This window comes from Apodemus sylvaticus, chromosome 18, assembly GCF_947179515.1.
Source record: "Apodemus sylvaticus chromosome 18, mApoSyl1.1, whole genome shotgun sequence".
NCBI classification, from domain to species: Eukaryota; Metazoa; Chordata; class Mammalia; order Rodentia; family Muridae; genus Apodemus; species Apodemus sylvaticus.
This window is the reverse complement of record NC_067489.1, coordinates 67,599,320-67,617,352: the sequence shown is the minus strand read 5'-3', so window position 1 is coordinate 67,617,352 and position 18,033 is coordinate 67,599,320. Positions and strand designations below refer to the sequence as shown.

General features: G+C 40.2%; 1 pseudogene; it reads right to left on the bottom strand.

Annotated features, from left to right (window-relative positions):
• Positions 1-474: 474 nt before the first annotated feature.
• On the bottom strand, positions 475-8,409 carry LOC127668497 (sorting nexin-18-like; annotated as a pseudogene).
• Positions 8,410-18,033: the final 9,624 nt, after the last annotated feature.

Below are 18,033 nucleotides of genomic sequence, written 5' to 3'. Positions count from 1 at the left end.
TAAAAAACTAGGAATTAAGAACCTTTGGAGATGTATATATATCCTAATATTTTAGACAAATAGTTCTCATATTGTTGCACATATATTATTGTTGTTATCTGTCTATCTATCTGTCTATCTATCTATCTGTTTGTGAAAATATGTTATTCCTTACAATTGTTCAAACAATTACAAAAAAATATTTTTGAAGCCACTAAGTATAAGGAAAGGTAATGTATGTGTGAGTGTGTCAAATGACATGAGCCTTAGATAATTGACATCACAATTGTCCATCATTCTGACTACTAAATGGGCCTCAGACCTCAGTAGTTTGTCTACCAACTTTAGTCACCAATTTGATGTTTAATAGGAAGAAGGCAAAATAAAATTTAAATTCTATTGAAAGATTCTCACTTCCAGGCTCCACAGAAAAGGTATTTTTATATCTAATTTGAATCTCATAATAGGCTAACCATATCAGGAATTGTTATCTATTTATTCCTCCACAAAATGGATTTCCCACTTCTTGGTCACTTTTTGGGAAAATATTATTTGTTGTTGTAAAAAATGCTGCATCTGTGATTTAAAGTCTCTTACTCTAATTTGATGGAAGTGATGAATCTCGGCCAATGTGGTGAAGGAGATAGTGTTACAGCGGTCTGGAATGACATCAGCTTTATGACCTCCATCTTCCCTTCTTCCCCGTGTAGCCGACTCTCCTTTCCTTTGGTAAGAGCTCCTTTCTGAACATGGATGATGTCTGGGAAGTTGGCCAGGTGCCCCTGATACAGTGCTAACAGCCCATGACCAGGTCCATGGCCTGCCTGGGCTGCTCAGCGAAGAGTTGGCTGATGGCGTCATAGGCGTCTCCAGGGAAAGCAATGGCCTGGTTCAGACCCGCGGACAAGGCCTGCTGATGCAGCTCAAAGGCTTAGCTGCGTCCCAGGAAGGACTGGCCCACCTTCTGATGCTCCTTCTTGAAGCCAGTCACCTGCTTGCGCGCGCGAACTCGTTGGCATTGTGGTTGAGCTGCAGCGCACTGTCATCCATCTTGGGGAAGGATTTGAAGCAGTCTTTCTTGCTCTCCACCTCCTGCAGGTCCAGGGCTGCGGCAGGTGGTGTGCTCAGAGTGAGGAAGAAGTTGGAGCCACCATCTCATCCTTCTCAGCCTTCTGCTTACCCTGTTTCCAGGTCTTCTCATCAGTGCTGCTGGGACAGCTCAGGAAATGCTGGAAGACATGACACTGCACCAGCACAGGGTGGCTGGCCATGTGGTTCATCCAGTAGATCAGACCCTTCCTGCGCTTGGAGATGAAGTCCTCCTCGAAGCGCCTGGTGGCCTGCTTCTCGGGCAGATGGGGCACTGAGATGACGGGAAATTTCTCTGCCAGGTGCACATACAGCCAGTCCAAGTGCTGATAGCACCTGTGCACAGGCACCTGGGTGTGCATGGGCACCAGCTTGTGAGAGATGCAACTCTTCAGCCCTTGAACTCGGTCTGCTTGGTGGGGGTCATAGATAATGCACTGGAAAGGGTAGGGGCTCTCCTGCCACTCGGGCGGTAGGGACCCAGCACCATGCACAGCTTGTCCCCATCCTTCAGGAAGCCTGATGCCTCTCTCAGCACCAAGGCCTCCAGTCCCGACCTGACGGAGGTGGAGAAGCGATTGAGGTTGAGGCTCACCATGGTGAAGCTCTTGGCTCCAGATACTTGCCCACCGCTGCCTAGTCGGCGAGGTCTGGGTACACACCGCTGCCCAGCGCGCCTGGCTCGTCGGCCACCGTGGAGCTGTCGTCCCAATCGTCGTCCCAGTCATCATCGCTGCCTAGGCTGGCCTGGTGACCATGGAGGAGCTGCTGGGGCAACAGCAGTACGGCGCCCCTGCTGGAAGGAAGCTGGCGATGCCAGCGGGCAGAGGCTCAAAGCCGCCGGGCCGCGCGTTGGCAGAGCTGGATTTTCTTGCCTCAGCTTCAGTGAGGTTTGAGTGACAGTGAGGTTGATGTTCTATTTAGGCCAGAGTTACTGATATAGCAATGCTCAAGTTCTGGAGAACCAAACTCCACAAATCACCAATATAGCTGCCATAAGCTAAAAGATACTAAATAGTTACACAAAGGCACAGGTGACAAGAAAGACTCATTGCTCACAAGCTCTGTTGCTGTGATTTCTTAGGTGACTTACCTTTAAATGGTCAAGAAAGATTCAGAGGGAGCAGCGGGATGAAGTTCTCCACAGACTGACTGGAGCCACCTGAGGAGACAGAGATTCTAAGATGAATGAGGGAAGTGACATGCCTGTCACTTACTGTTGAGTGCCTCTCCCCTCTGCATTGTGAGAGCACTATGCATCTACCTCCATCTGTGACATGGCTTTCTAGATAGATGTACCAGGCTGAAAGACTGGCCACCACACTGGTCCTGCAGTTGGCATTCCAGGACCCTGAGCCATTTTATCCAGAGATATCTGAAAGAGAGAACATGATTGGACAGCTGTTAGGGTCCCACACATTTTGTTTGAAGTCCAGGAAAATGTGTGGATGCCACAGTTATTTATCATGAACTAACACACAAGTCTGGTTTCATGGTGACTCAGGGCAGCTTCTCAAGAGTACAGTAGAGAAAATGGCTATACAATTGTAAACAACCCTTTTGCAGTATGTGTGTCTACATGTGCCTCTCTGTCACGGAAGGTTTCTCCAATTGTGTGTGATACATGAGTATGTACAGAGATGACGGTCTCCATGAGTGAAAGATTATGCTTGGAGTTGTGAGCATTCATACATGTGTACTTAGTTCTGTGTGGGCCTTCTCTGCCTCTATGCATACAGCACAAGGAATAAATCAAAGACTTTGTTCTCAGGGACACTATTGCTGCCCTGAGAACCTGTTACCAAGGCTCAAAGGGTATTTGAGCAAGAGAAAGATGTGGGAAGGCTGGGCTATACTTGTCAGGCAGGAAGGTCAATTGTGTTTGGAAGAGGGATGGAAGTTTCTCTGGATTCCCCTATTTAGGAAACCATGAAATTGTCTATCAGTTTAATCATCCATACACCCAAGAAGCTGCATCACATACTGTTTTGCAGGTGTGTATTGTTGTGAGCATAGGTGAAAGCAGGACTTTACACAGAGCAGCTTACAGCATAAATAAAACATAGATTTCTGGATAGGTCAAAGCTGTAGGCATTTTGATGGGATAGCTCATTTCAACTTACTTCAAGTTGTACAACAATCTACCTACCCATTTGGTTTTCACTGTTTACAGCTTTGTTCCCTATCTTCTTCTTCCATCAGTATCTTTTCATACTCCTGCATCTGCTTTTGTCCCCTCTGTCTGTCTCCTGCCCTGGTCAACCCCAGTAGTTTTGACCTGACTATTGGCTGTCAGATATTGGTAATTAGCAATCAGCAGTAAGGCAGTGCCAGAATATCTATTGGATTGCCACCAGGCAATGACATTCATATTTTGAGCAGCTGTAGATCAGCAAAATTTAAAATCTGAAACACAGTGATGGTTCAGAAATGACAGCATCAAACTCCTGCCATCACTTAGCTCTTTGTCACTACAGATTTAACAATTGAAAGTACAGAGATATACCTTCATATACAGTAAGGAATGTCACCTGAACAGTGGGTGGATATGTGCACACAGCATGCAAATATGGAGGTCAGAAGACAATTTCAGATGTTGCTTTATGTTACCTTCCACTTTCATAGTTGTGAGCCAGCTTATGAGGTACTAGAAACTAAAGTTGGATCTTCTGCAAGAGCAGTACATGCTCTTAATCACTAAAGCATCTCTCTACCTCTCATCTAAGATACTTAGCATTTATTGGTTTGTTTGTTTGATATGGATCACTAAAGGGATAAAGGTTTGGAGGCCAGCAGATAATTTCAGGAAGGGGGTTCTCTTCTAGATATGTATATTTAATTTAAGAATGAAACTTAGAAAAGCTCAACACAGCAAGACTTAGCAAACAGACAGAAGGAAAGATCTCAAGAGAAGACACAAGAAACTGAGACATATTTTTACACATTCAGGAGTCCTATAAAAATACTAAACTAAAAGACAAGTTTGGGAAAGACTTGTTTGCACACCGCAGTACACCCTATGTTTGCTGCCTCAGTGTCTGTGTGTACAAATAAGCTTTGATCAGTTGACTTAGAAGGCTTTGTTCTCCTTGTGTCTAGTCTATCCTATGGAAAGTATATTATTTATTCTTATTTTTCTACTTCAGGATTTGGTGAACTCTGAGGAGAGGTATTTAATGGAAGTATCTCATATGGAGTGGTGTGCTTCTCTCTCTCTCTCTCTCTCTCTCTCTCTCTCTCTCTCTCTCTCTCTCTTTCTCTTCTCTGTGTGTGTCTGTCTGTCTGTTGGTCTTTCTGTATGTATCTCTGCTCTCTATCTCATAATGTCTGATTGTTTGTATTTGTTCCCACAAGATACATGAAAAACCTCCTCTGATGGCTAAATAAGGCACTGATTTATGAGTATATCAGAATATCACAAGGACCAACTAAATTGTTACATTTATTTATTTATACATGTATTTTTAGATCTGTAGGATTGATATTATTTAAGTATTTTGAATATCTAGTTTCTGTTCTTGGCCACTCAAGCAGTGTCAGATATGTATGCAAATCCATTGAGGCACCGGAGTGGCAAAACTCCTCCCCTGAGCACCTCCAACTGCCAATTTCCACGCAGAGAACACTCTAACTGACCTACAGGGCAGCCTTGTCTTCCGATTGCCAGGGTACTTTTCTATCCTTGCTGTAACATGTATAGAGCATCCCATCACATATTACATGGCCTGAACTCAGATGGTTTGTTTACTCCCACATCTTTTGTGTCACCATTGCAGTAGCATATTTTGCAGTCAGGATTTTGAAAATATTTTTAGCATTTTTGTTTTTTGAGCATAAGTGTTTTGTATGAATGTGTGTGTGCACCCTGTATGTCTATCAGCTATAGAAGTCAGAAGGTCATTTCCAAGACCCTTGGAAATGCAGGAAGTTAGAGGCAGTTGTGGGCCATCCTATGAGAGCTGGAGACCAAACCTAGGTCCTCTAGACAAACAAACAATGCTCTTAATCACTGAGCCAAGCTCCCAACCTGACACTATTTTCTTTCTGTATCAACTGAAAGATACTTGAGGCATAAGACATCATATTTTCATTTAAACAGAATATCTGTTCTTTCTTGCATTGGACCTTACAGATTTAAAAAATGGGTATCTCGGTTACTTAAAATGAGAAGTCATGATAACATCTTTAGGAGAATATGATCTTCAGCTATACTGTGGTTGCTCTTTTTAGTCTGTGTTATATATCACTGACGGATTTTAGTGAATTGTTCACTCCATAAAGATTTGCTAATTTTTGCTGATTTGGAGAAACAGAAATAATAACACATTAAGTTGTGTTTAAAAGATATTTATTATGAATCAGAAAATGGTTTCAGGATACCATTATCATCAAATTATTCTTGGCTCCAAAATGATGAATGCAACAATTTCCTTCCCTTGATGCCACGATTTATGGTTTTTCTAATGTAAGAAAACGTAACTATCTTGACTAAGTGTAGGATCCAGAATATCAGCTGCCAATAAGGAAGCAAGTACTTCATAAGCATTATATCTTGCTTATGATTAGAGAGATTGATTTCAGGGCTGAGACTGTTGGGAGCATATTAACATAGCATGTATTCCACTTTTTTTTTTGAGGTTCTTAAACAAATTCTTTTCAGTAGCTGAAAAAGTCAGTTTCCTGTGGATTGACAGGAATTACATAGAAGCAAGCAATTTCATTCTCCTCAAATGTAGCAATAATTTTAATCTGTACATTCATAAAACAAACAGTGCAATTATAAAACCGTGCAGGTGACATGCATACATTAATGTGCAGTGGGGATGGGGAGGACATAAGCATCTCCAACTTTCCTTACTGCTGTTCTTTTCTAGGTCTTTAGGCAAAAGCGCCGAGTCAGGAGACTTCATCTGGAATGCTGAAATCAAAGGTGAACTTCCTGAAGGCTGCACATTCGTTATCACAGAGAGAATGGAAACGGCCTCCTAGAGCAGTTTGGAAGGATCCAGAGTAGCATGGCTGGGCTTTCAAGCTGGAAATGAATGGGAACAAGGATGCACTTTCTGAAAAACTTAAAAAGATAATGTCTATAGCTGAAGGTCCTATTTCTGTTTCATAGCTGCTACCACATGAGCCCTTCCACCATTTTCAAACTCCTGTCGTTTCTGAGTCAATGCTGTTCAGTGGAGTTGTTTGTAGGAAGGCTGGTGAGATGCAGAAGGAAGGATCTGGGGAAATGGCTTCTTCCTTGAAGTCTTGGGTCCACGCTCCTCATCCGCATTGGTTGTTATGGCTGTTTCTCTGCGGTGTGAGCAGAGGTAGCCGGTGCCAAAGGTCAGTGTTGCCAGCCACAGGCCCAGAGTGCTGGGCAAGTTTAGTGCCTCAGTCTCCCTTGGCCACTCTGGCCACGCCTTACTCAGGCTTGCCCGGCCTGGAGCACAACTGCTAGCACTAGAGTCAGTCCACTGGCTCCTTTCTCAGGGCCAGGATGAGACAGGATGTGGAAGAGTAACAAGACGGGGTAAAATGGTACCAGTTGGCCTCGGAGCAGAACAGAGAAACTCATTTGCCCTGATGGAAGTTCAAACTCCCAAAGTTATTCTGAGACAAAAAAAGAGGAGCTTTTCTTTGAGCACTGACTTCCCTTCATACACGCGGCCTGTGCACGTTGATCAGCTGAGCCTGAACGCTCTGGGGTGGTCTCCTCGAGCTCAGCTACAATAGCTGTTTTCCAGAGGTGCCACTTTGATGAGCCCCAGAGTAAATCCTAGCATAGCTTCACAGTGAACATGGCTTCATAATGAAATCACCAGCCAAATGTAATTGCAATTCCATCAACCTTATATTTCACACACAAATTTAGAAAAACCAAAAGGATGAAAAAAAAGTGTAAAATTAATCAGAACAAAATTAATTTCTACAAAAAATAAAAGTATAGTTACAGTGAGATTTAAGGGAAAAAAGCTACTCAGATCATGGACTTAATTTTATTTTAAATAGCTTTAGCTACCTTGCTGTTAACAGAGTAAAAGCAGAAAGAACAGGCTGCCTTCCCTGCAGACTTAATCAGAAAATCATATCTACAATATTGATGGAACTCGGTTCTTGTCCTTCTCCCATCTCATCAAAAATTATTGCATTTTCCCCCAAACTGCATTTTGGATTCCTTGATGAATATACTCCTCTCATCCTCTTTCCTGGAGGGTGGTTTCCTTGGTTTACATCCATCTTTATAAAAAGGAGAAGGGGTGCATATGCAGAGGCAAAATATCCTCTTGATGCCAACAGATACAGAGTTGCTTGAAGAAGCTGACCGTACACATGAGCTGCCTGGGTCAGGGGAGGCGGCTGTGGTGGGAGGAGTGGGACAGCCTTTGGTGGACAGACAGGCAAGGCCCACAGGCTCTTCTTCCAGGGCAGGGATGGGCCTGAGCGGTGGTGTTCCTCATTACATCCCAACCTGTTATTTTGGGCCTCCAAAATCCTTCATCTAGATCAGAAGCCAATGACTGATTATATAAATAAGTATAATTAACTTTTGGCTCAATAAATAAGATTGTCCAACTGTTTTGCCTTGTTATTCTTTTCAATATCTAAGGACTTTACAAAGAAGGAAACAAAAACCACTTCTCAATCTCCCACCAAAAGTGAACTTTTTTCTTTCTTTCTTTCTTTTTTTTTCTCCATATGCCTTAACCGGAAGAATGGCTGCAGATTGAGATATCAAAAATCCCAGAGAACTATATAATATATTCATATAACTCTGCATGTCTCTTATTTAAATTTCACATTCCTTTAAAAGTGCTTATTCAGTCAGTAGCTGCTGAAGGAGGCTCTTCTGCTGGGCCTGGGGGTTCTGTAGTCCTGATGTGGGCTTTTGAGTTCCCAGTGGACCAGGCTGGTTCAGGTGAGGGTCCCTGCCTACCAAATTCACTGTACACTGGACGTCAGCAAACACCTGAACCTGCTGCACCTGTAGAGCTCCTCTAGTCCATAGTCACCACAGAAGAACTCTTCTGTCCTCTTGTCCTGGTTTCCATCTGTGTCTGTTGTAAGAATGTCAGTGGATGAGAGCTGGTTACAGTAGAGGCCTGTGTGTCTCAGTGCTGGATCATTCATCTTCTCAGAGCACACAGCATTCATCCCCAGCATCTGCAGAGAGCTCATTTGCATCTGGACCATCATTAGATTCATGTTCTGAAGGTTCGCGTTTTCACCTGCCATGGACACGGTGAAGCTCATGTTGTTGTAAACTGCTGATTGTGCAGGTGAAGGCTGGCTCGGGACAGCTTGACTGAACACATTGTTGTTTCCCATTGCTCCTTGCTGCCAGGCCTTCATGTCTGGTGACTGGTACCCAGAAGTGGGCGGGGTTTGTTGGAGCAGAGAGCTTTGCTGGAGGGGTGCCGGGCATCTGCACCATGGAGGCCCCAGGGCTCAGCATCATGATGAAGCTGGCCTCGACTTGGGGAACCAGTCCTGATCCTGGATACTGGAAGACATTCTGCTGCATCTGAGGACAGGACCAGGTGAATGGCGTCAGTCTCCAGCTTGCCCTGCCTGAAGAACAGGCATTTCAGCTGCGCTCCAAGGCAGCCAAGTTCTTCTCCTCCGCGGCTGCCCCACCCTGCTCGCGGCCCCGCCCCCCACATATTCCACATTTAGGGAGCAAATTGAATGAAATTATTCATGCCCATAAAGAGGGGAACAACTTTGTATTATCAGACTTTCAGTAACACAATATAGGCTTTTTCAGACACAACTTCCAGGCTATAAAACAGGGAGGGAGTGGAAGAGAGAGAGGAGGAAGTAGGAATTCTACACTCTGGAACAGGATGCAGGCAGGGAAACATAGTTTATTATTTCTACTTATTATTATTAACATATTATTTAAACTATTGACAAGAATAGTTATCTGGAGACCATTTGATCTAACGTGGTAGATACATGTCAACTCCCTCAAGTATAAATGAAGTATTTAGTAGAATAATCTTCAAGTTTATATTTAGAAGACATCCTTAAAAATTTAAAACTTAGAAATTTTGACAGTAATAATATGTATTTATAAATGTGTATATATGTACGTTTGTATATTCATTGCTATGTAGCCCTACATATTAATTCACTCTGTAGATTAGGCTGGCCTCCATCTAAGTGATTTGCCTGACTCTGCCTCCAGTTCCAGGATTAAAAGTATCTACCACTAATCCAAGCCACTAGCATCAATATTTTAAAAGCCTGAAGAACCAGGTCTACATTAATAGCCTATTAGAACTCCATTCATTCCTGTTAAAATTGTGAACTTTAGAAGTTTTCATCTAACAATAGCATAGGAGAGGAAATCTGAAACATTATTTTTAGTTGCTTTCTTACACTTTTATAACTTTTGTTTACAAATCGTAAATCAATGTTTAGAACACTAATTATTTAAGCTTTTGTTTCCTTAGAAATTCTAAGGAATTGTACTTGCAGGTCTTAAGCTGGTTTCTAGACCCTTACAATTTACTTTGGCTTGAAACAATTTCAATTCATTTACCAGGAATCCCAGATGTTAGTTAACTGAGAGTAGTGATTGCAAAGCAGTATTTTTAAATAAATTAAGACTAAAAAGTTTACATAGAACTTGTTTTGTGGGTTTGTCTCTTTAAGAGGGAAGTAGGTCAACAAGGTACACTGTGTTTCTCTTTCTCAGCAAGAGGCCTACAAGTTTTAAAAAACTGTAGCCTGGGGCCCCAGTTAAATGAATTAGAAAGGCAGCTATTGTCTTGGTAGATAAACTTAGGTGTCTTCCCTGTTAAAGCTACAGTTAGTAAATCCACATCCTCAAAACTCTGAAAAGAATAACTTGTAGCAGAAGTATAAACCAAATTGTCTCTGTTTCTACTAAAATTGCAAAGACTTGCAGGCTACCTAGATATTTGTCCTGGCTTCCATGGTCAACAAGATGGCTTCCTTGGCTAGTCTTTGGCTGTCCTACAGGAAAGCATTAAGTCTTCTGTTGCTGCCCAAGATAGCATGGGCTTTCAGCAGCCAGAAGCAGAAGGTTTGAGAGATGTTCCTGTAGAGAATGTACTTGGGAAAACTGACCTTATTTGACAAGTCAGGGTCTCCACAGCCTGAACAGAGCCCTGCTGGAGGGAGAAGCATGGGCACAGTTCTGTCTAGTGTTAACCACGATCCAGTTGCAGTGTTTATCATGCCCATATGTCAATTAAATCACTGAATAGTTTGAGGATCATTTCTTAAGTAAGCCTGATTTTAAATAAACTTTCCTTGGTTTTAGTTATTAATTTTAGGATTAACAAGCAGCTAAATAAGCTTTGTCATCCATAAGAATGCAGTAACTCTTTTCAAATTAGTGGCATTCATAAGAGTAGGAGTTGACAGTTCTATTCCTGTTAAATTTGAGCCTTACAATTTTGAGTTGAGGATTTAAACTGAAGATCTTTTGGCATCAAAATAAAATGTTTAACCATAAATATACTGCATAGGGAGCCTGGGAGATAGTCTTGATACTTTATACGGTGCAACTTTATAGAATATCAGTTTCTTGGACACTGAAGTTTACCCAAACAGCTATATCACAGTAAACTGAGCAAACAAAGCATACAGACAGCACACACCCAAGAGACTCTCCACCATCCCACAAGAACACTTGCACAACTATGTTCATAGCAACTTTAATTATAATAGCCAGAAACTGTGAATATACGATATGTCCTGCCTACAAAATGTACAGGGACAATAATAGCGACTGAGGGAATTGCCAACCAATGATTGGCACAAATTGGGACCCTGCTCATGGGCAAGAACCAGTTCCTGAAAGTATTAATGATACTCTCTTATGCTTACAGAGAGGAAGTAACTGTAACTGTCCTCTGAGGGGTTCCACTTATTACCCAATGGAAACAGAAACAGACTCACTCCCAAATATTAGACAGAATGTGGAGAGTCTTATTGTAAAGCTAGGAGAAGGATTGAGGGATCCAACAAGGACAGGGATTCCAATGGAAGACCAACAGTGTTAAGTATCTTAGATCTTTGGTGTCTGGCAAGGAGTGAACCACCCACCAATGGGAGAACATGAGCTGGCCCTAGGTACCATACATATATGTAGCAGATGAGCAGCTTGGTTTTCATTCAGGACTCCAACAACTTGAGTAGGGTCTTTCCCTGAGCCTGTTGCCTGTCTGCCTCTGGATGCCATGCTCCTAAATGGACCACCTTTTCTGGCCTCAGTGTAAGAATATGTGCCCAGTCCCTCAGTGATTTGAAGGGCAGGGCATTGTTTTTTGGAAACTTCTAGTTGGGGGTAACACACAGAGGTCGACTGGGCAGAGGACTTGAATGAAGGTGTACTATGGAAGAGAGTAAGGGCTGATATTGGGATATAAAATAAATAAATGTGTTTTTTTCTTTTGAAAAAGAAAGCCGGATGTGCATACCCTGATGAGGAAACCATAAACAGCATCTTTCACCAGTCTCTGCATCAGTTCCTGCTTCTAGGTTTCTGCAATGAGTTCATGTCCTGGTTGCATTCAATACGGGCTATAGTGAGGATGTGTAAGTTAAATAAACTCTTTCCTCCCCTCCCAAAACTTAAGAAATGAAGAAAATATTTGGATTATTCATTTCTAATCCACCTTTCAAGAACTATTCATTATTTCCTTTTGTGCTATGCTGAATGACAAGACCAATAGACTGCACATGCTAAATCATTGATGTTTTCAAAATATTGCACCTGTTCTGTGTTGTCTCCTTGTGAATGTCAGATGTGTGAGTGTATTTGGATGTCTGTATGGTAGAATATGTGTGTTTGGGGGGTGGGTATGTGCATGTGTGCTTCTCTGTGTGTATGGTTGCTGTGTTTTTTTATAGATATTGATTTAGACTTGAGCAGTTTTGTAGATTGTACAGCTTACTTTGGCTGAGTGAGCTGCAGGTAATCTGTTCTACATTAAAATATTTTATCTTGTCCTGGTTGTCAAACATCACATGTTAAATGATATACTATATTCTCATTTGTGTCAAGTTCTATTGTTTTATGCAATGGCAAAGAGTGTAGAGATATCGTGGGAAAATAAGTGAGTTCATTCTAGGATAGACATTTTCCTCCACAGATTGCTGCAGCAGCACTGTGACTCTGAGTATGCATTACTGAATACTAGGTGTCCAGGTGTTTCACACTATAACTTACCCAGTCTCTTTGTTTAGAAAAGCTTCTATTTTATTTAACAGGAACTATCATTTACCTCTGAGCAACACATTTTGAGGACTGACATAGCTCTTTTCAAGGATAGAAATAATTCTATTCATACCATTTTATCAATCAATAATAACATCCTCAATTTTAATTGTCTTTGAAACTCAAAGACGTTTAGCTATGAAATATAATTTACTCAGTTTCTGGAGATCAGATAATAAATGGTTAGTTTATTGTCACTTTGACAGAATTCAAGTGCCCAATATAATAAATGATAAAATATGGAAGAAGTCAAGGGATAGTGATGGTATTTACCTTAGTGTTGTCGTTCCCTAATCTGTTGGTTGGATCCACAAATTGATCCCAGCCATACGCTAGCTCTGGTAGAATTATGCAAGCAAATTGGGGCCATATTGATGTATTTCATCAAGGAAATACCCAGGAAAAACAAAAAGGCAAGAAAATGAAGGAAGAGAGGGCAAAGGACAGTGGGCTAGAGGGCAGGGCAGGCAGGCTTGTCATTTTAACTCTAAGTGCACAAGAATGGCCACTTGAGAAAGTTTTATAAATAAGGTTCCTTCCTAAGATGTTTCATTTGTTCATTTCACTGTGATTGAGACTCTAAAATTTTAGCAACTTTAATTATTGACTATCAATATATACATTAAAATACGTTATTTTCAATAAAATGAATAAAAATAATTTTATTAACATTTTGAGCCTCTTTTCCCCCACATCCCTTTTTGGAGATAAATACTTTAAAAATAATAACTTTAGACATTTTTTCTAAATGTCGACATTTACCCCAGCAATATACCCCAGCAAGGCGATTTACCTTCCTTTATATCATGCAGTCAGCCTCAATACAACACTTACAGTAGTTAGATAATTTTATTATGGATACTTTTGTGTTCTGATTTGGAAGTTGTATAGAACCATTGTGCATGAGGAATAGCTGTAGAATACTGTCCAATTCTTTATTCTCTGTTTTCCATAGATTATGGGAAATTTTCATCAGATTATAAGCATAACTGAAACACCATGAGTACTTGCCATACAATCTGGGAACTACTTCTGTGATCATATTCCTGCACTGAAAAGAGGAGCTTTATCAACCAGTTGTATCTGTGACCATTTCTACCATATATGAGATATCCATGAAGTTCATCAATCAACATAAGATTTAACACAGCAGAGTTCATGCACAAAGTAAAATTATTAATATAGTGAAAGAATACCGAGAAAAAATGAAGAAAATCAAATATAATACACCCACATTTCTCTACTCTAACACAAAAGTGGATATGTATGTTGGATCTTTATGCAGCTCTAAAGAAAATGTAATCATAAAATTTTCAGAAGATAGGAAGATATTAGAATATATAATATTAAGTGAAATCACACAATCCTATAAAGAGAGAGAGAGAGAGAGAGAGAGAGAGAGAGAGAGAGAGAGAGACTTGATCTCTCATTTGCAGAACTTGGACAATAATACCTGTACATATGTGAACATATGTACATGTTAGTACAATTAACATGTTGACAGAGAACAAGAAAGTCTAAATTTTAGATCACAAGGAAGATCTTATCAAAGGTTATAGACATGAGTTATGAAAGAACATATAAACCTTACTTATTTTTCTAGGTATAACTCCGTCACAGTGTTTTTACATACGGTGTCTCATATGTGAGGGAAATATATTCAAATGTGAAAGTGTACGATCCCCTTCCAGAATGGACCAGAGCCCTGAGCATGGGCATTGAATTCCAAAGCCAGTCCCACAACACACAGAGGAAGCTCCACTCCCAGGGGCACTAACAAGCCCAGGCTTATAGAATCAGAGGTGGGGAGGATACATCTGCCCCAACACTAGAAGTACCTGGGACAAGTGGGACCCACGCACCCAGGAACTCCTCCTGACCAGTGGCACAGGTTCCTTCAGGTCTGGGCCAGTACTCTGAGGAGACCTAGACTGCAGACATGGCAGACAGTATCACACCGCACAGAGGAAGCTCCATTCCCAGGTTCTCTAACATACCCAGGATTGCAGGATCACAGGATCAGAGAATCACAGAATCCCAGGAGCTTGGTCAGACCAGGATATCTTGGTCCCAAAGGCAGTTCCCAGGTGCTATGACATACTCAGGATCTCAGGATCACAGAGACATCTGAACTCTGAGGAATTCTGACAAATCCAGGATCACAGCAAGGACAGGATCCAGTCAGACAAAGTATCAGCAAGTAGCACTAAAGATAGTCAGGTGGCCAGGGACAAGCATAAGAACATAAGCAAAAGAAACCAATGTTACTTCGCATCATCAGTACCCAATTCTCCCATCATAGCAAGTCCTGGATACATCATCACACCAAAAAAGCAAGATACAGATCTAAAATCACTTCTTATGATGACGATAGAGGACTTTGAGAAAGACATAAATAACTCCTTTAAAGAAATACAAAAGGACATAGGTAAACAGGTAGAAACCCTTTAAGAGGAAACACAAAACTGCCTTAAATAATTACAGGAAATGCAATCAAACAAAGAAAATGAGCAAAACCATCCATGACCTTAAAATGGAAATAGAAACAATAAAGAAACCCCAAACGGAGACAACCTGGGAGTTAGAACACATAGAAAACAGATCAGGAGTCAAAGACGCCAGCATCACCAACAGACGAAACAGGATAGAAGAGAGAATCTCAATGCAGAAGATACCATAGAAAACATTGAAACAACAATAAAAATGCAAAATGTAAAAAGCTCATAACCCAGAACCTCTAGGAAATACAGGACACAATGAGAAAATCAAAACTAAGGATAATAGGTATAGAAGAGAGAGATCCCCAAACATACAGATATAGTAAATATCTTCAGCAAAATTATAGAAAAAAACTTTCCTAACCTAAAGAAAGAAATGCCCATGAACATAAAAGAACCCTACAGAACTCCAAATAGAAAGGATAAGAAAAGGAATTCCTCCCATCACATAATAATCAAAGCGCCAAATGCTGTAAACTAAGAAAGAATATTAAAAGTAGTAGGGAAAAAATTCAAGTAACATATAAAGGCAGACCTATCAGAATTATGACAGATTCCTCATCAGAGACCATGAAAGCTAAAAGATCCTGGGCAGATCTCATTCAGGCCCTAAGAGAACACAAATACCAGCCCGGAATACTGTACCCAACAAATCTCTCAATCACCTTATTTGGAGAAATCAAGATATTCCTTGAAAAAGTGAAGTTTGCACAATATCTTTCTAAATCCAGACCTACAAAGGATAATAGATTAAAAAGACAACACACAAGGATAGAAACTACACCTTAGAAAAAGTAGGAAAGTAATCTTCTTTCAACAACCCCAAAAGATCACCACAGAAATATAAAAACAGAAATTTCAAAGTCATCAGATGCTACTACAATAGCTTATACCCAACAGAATTGGAAAATCTGGAAGAAATGGACAATTTTCTAGACACACACCAGGTGCCAAAGTTCAAAGAGGATCAGATAAACCATCTAACCTGTCCTACAACTCCTAGGGAAATAGAAGCAATCATTTATAGTCTACCAACTAAAAAAAGCCCTGAACCAAACAGGTTTAGTGGAGAATTCTATCAGACATTCAAAGAAGTCCTAATACCAATACTCTCCAAACTATTCCACAACGTAGAAGTGATAGTTTGGAGCACTAGCCAATTTGATCTATGAAGCTACACTAATGCTGGTACCAAAACCACACAAAGACCAAACAAAGAAAGACTACTTCAGACCCATTTCCCTTATGATCATTGGTGCAAAAATATTCAATAAAATTCTTGCCAACCAAATCCAAGAAAATTATCATGATCATTTACCATGATCAAGTAGGCTTCATCCCACAGATACAGGTATGGATCAATATATGAAAATCCACCAACATAATATACTACATAAATAAATTCAAAGAAATAAAACCACATAAACACTTCATTTGTTTTTGTTTGTTTGTTTTTGAGACAGGGTATCCTCTGTGTATTCGTGGCTGCCCTGGTCTCACTCTGTAGACCAATCTGGCCTAAAACTCAGAAATCCGCCTGCCTCTACCTCCCAAGTACTGGGATTAAAGGTGTGCACCACCACTGCCCAGCTTAAACATTTCATTAGATGATGAAAAAGCTCGAAATATCACCTAAATTTATTGATTGGCAGGATTAATATAGTAAAAATGGCCATCTTTCAGAAAGCATCTAGAGATTCAATGCAATCCCCTTCAAAATTCCAACTCAGTTCTCCATAGAACTATAAAGAACAATTTGCAAATTCATCAGGAATTAAAAAAATCTCAGGGTAGCAAAAATTTCTCCACAATAAAAGAACTTCAGGCAGAATCACCATCCCTGACCTCAACCTGTACTACAGAGCAGTAGTAATAAAAACTGCATTGAATTGGTACAGGGACAGGCAGGTAGATCAATGCAATTGAATTGAAAGTCCAGAAACAAATCAAAACTACTATGGCCACTTGATCTTTGATAAAGGAGCTAAAACCATCCAGTGGAGAAAAGACAGAATATTTTCAAAACGTGCTGGTTCAACTGGCAGTTAGCATGTAGAAAATTGCAATTTGATCCATTCTTATCCCCTGTACAAAGCTCAAGTCCAACTGGATCAGGGACCTCCACATGAAACCAGATACAGTGAAAGTAATAGAAAAGAAAGTGGGGAAGAGCCTCAAGCATTTGGGCACAGGGGAAATTTTCCTGAACAAAATACCAATAGCTGATGCTGTAAGATCGAAAATTGACAACTAGGACCTTATAAAATTGTTAAGCTTCCGGAAGGCAAAGAAAAATGTCAATACGACAAAAAGGCGACTGAAAGATTGGAAAAAGATCTTTACCAATCCTACATCTGAAAAAGGACTAATATACAATATATACAACAAACTCAATAAGTTCTACTCTAGCAAAACAAATAAGCTTATTAAAAATAGAGTACAGAGCTAAACAAAAAATTGTCAACTGAGAAATACTGAGTGGCCGAGAAGCACCTAAAGAAATGTTAAACACCTTTATTCAGGAGTGAAATGCAAATAAAAAAAAAACCCTGGAGATTCCACCTCATACCAGTCAGTGTGTTTATCTCCATAATCATCTGGAAATAATTTCCATGTTTCATAGTAAATATTCAATGTTTACAGAAAGATGTGTATGTAAAACAAGTAATAATGTGTTTCTAATGTTCTCATAAATTGAACAAATATAAGTTAAAGTATAAAATCAAAAACCTAATTAAAATCATCATGACAAGTCAAATAGTCTGTTTTTTTTTTCTATCGTGGAAAATGTGGATCTGATGAGTTTATATGTAAGTAGGAAAATTTATGCTAAAATATGAAACAGCATATTCCTTATGCTATGGTATGCTATGGAGACAATAGTATGCTATATAAAACTTAATCAAATACATTCCACTCATTTACTTTAATTGGCTTATTTTCAAAGACAGAAGGTTTTCTTCCAACTTGCTGGACACTCTTATCGAAACTAAAATTAGTTGTTTTTTCCCCCATTTTTTCTTTTTTACCTAGGAATATAAAAAAGCAATGAGAGTGGTAAAGCATGGCTGGTGTCTGAAAGAATAAAACCTCCAGCAGAAAAACAGGGTCAGAGAGAGGAGCCTGCAGTAGGTACAACTTTGCAGTATCACAACTACTGAAACTGAAATCTTTTCTTTGTCTGAGAAGCAAGAAAATTTCACATGATTAAAAGAAAAAAGT